Here is a 2082-nt window from a genome sequence, read left to right on the forward strand (position 1 = left end):
ATTCGGCCGTGAAAGCCTTCGACAATACATACGTATAATATAGTTGTCAACTCTGGTTTGAGAAATACCTGGAGATTTTTGGAGTGGAACCTGAGTAGGGTAGTGTTTGGGGAAGGGAAGGTACTTCAATGGTGTTTAGTGCCGTGGAACAGTGGTTCCCTCCCTGGGGTACACATAACCCCAGGGGTACACATCAGAGCATTGGGGGTACATAAAAGGGGAATTTCATCGGTGTTTAGTGTCAGTGGGAACAGGTTCCCTCCCTGGGGTACACATAACCCCAGGGGTACACATCAGAGCATTGGGGGTACATAAAAATTATATTGATGGGTTTGCTAATATAAGGGTGTATGAGCCCGGGCCTTCATTCAGGGCTTTCCATAGCTTTGCACTCCAGATAACAAGCAGACTGCAGATTCCTCCAGCAAGCTTTCTCCCAGACTTCCAAAGAAAACAGTCTCTTCTGTAGAATCTTCCTCCTCCAGACGAAAGCGAAACCAAAAAAACCCCAAGAAATACTCCCGGCTGCAAGACAGATAGAAAATCCAAGCAGTGTTTTTATTCACAAAGTTAAAACAGGGGGGAAAAAACAAACAAACGTCCTTCAGGATAATTGAGAGAGTGAATAATTCTTAACAGACCGAGCCTCTCACTATACCGAGAAAAGAACCAGGGCAATCCTGTCCTCTGCCTCCCAGACTGGAGTAAAATCAAACCTCCCACCCTTATCGGACATTGTTAATTAGCCCTCCACCGCCCCCATGATAACTGTTGTACCCACCATTACCATTAATCAACCTTCAGGTGTTTTCATTCTAAAAAAATTATCTGTTTTTTACAGGCGGTATTTCAACTGGTAGTGTTGTTTAAAACTGTAATGCAACTTTTATTTACAGGGGGTACAATTTTAGGGAAATGGGCAGTGGTGGGATCCAAATTTTTTAGTAACAGGTTCCCGTGGTGGTGGGATTCAACAGTGGCGTAGAATAGCCAATGGGGACTGGAGCGAGGAACCACGTGGGCATTAGGCACAAGTAGGCATCTCTTTACGAGGGCCGAGGCATTAATAATTTCTCTGTTACCATTAAAAAGTCTTACTGTAAAAAAAAGTTCCTAATTTCCAGCTGGTATCTTTCTGTCCATAATTTAAACTCATTCTAGCAAGTCCTACCGTCTACTGCCAACAGAAACAACTACTTCTCCTCTAATTGACTGCCTGTCAAATACTTAATACTTTCAAATACTTCATTTTGTTTCTAGAAATCAAAAGAAGGAGACTTTCCTTAAACAAGGAACTTTACCATATTACTAAAAAAATGTTTTTATAACAGCCCAACGGGAAGAATTATCTCGTTTTCTACCTTTGCTAACCAGCCACATAGGAAACAACAGGACTTTATGATTTTTGGACCCGATGGAATTTCTAAGGGAAAAGCGGACCCAATTAGTGACCCCCTCTTGGCACACACAAATAATTAGCAACCCACTCTCGGGAACTGGTGAGAACCTGCTGGATCCCACCTCTGTAACTGGGTTGCCACGGGGTACGTGAGTGCAAAAAGGTTGGGAACCACTGACAGAGAGTCCACCTTCCAAAGCGGTCATTTCCTCCAGGTGAGCTGACCTGCTACCTCTGCTGTAATCCCAGGAGAATCCCAGGCACCACCTGGAGGTTGGCAACCACAATATATAATCCGCCTGGAGTCCTGTGAGAAAGGGGACTTCTAAATAACATAAATAAAGAATAAATACAAGGGGGGGAGGGCTGTTCTACTGAATCAACAGCTTTGCTACTTTAATACCTGCTCTTGTGAACGAGCACTGGGCTATCTCTGAATGCACATTTCATTGATTTGATCCATTGATTAAATTGAGGTTTCTAGTCCCTAGGAATTTGCTGCCTTAATTTCCAAAGCATCTTAAAGAGACAGGCCATTAATTGACTGATTGATTGATTCATTCACTCAGCCAGCTAACCATGTGCCTTCCCAAGCCCATTATGACCCGGGCAGCACTTCGCGGCCCGCGGAGGAGGCTTGACCCCTCAGAGCCACCGTAGCGTCCCTCCTGTCGCTAAGCGGA

The sequence above is a fragment of the Sphaerodactylus townsendi genome, unplaced genomic scaffold (genome assembly GCF_021028975.2).
Source record: "Sphaerodactylus townsendi isolate TG3544 unplaced genomic scaffold, MPM_Stown_v2.3 scaffold_27, whole genome shotgun sequence".
In the NCBI taxonomy this organism is placed as follows: Eukaryota; Metazoa; Chordata; class Lepidosauria; order Squamata; family Sphaerodactylidae; genus Sphaerodactylus; species Sphaerodactylus townsendi.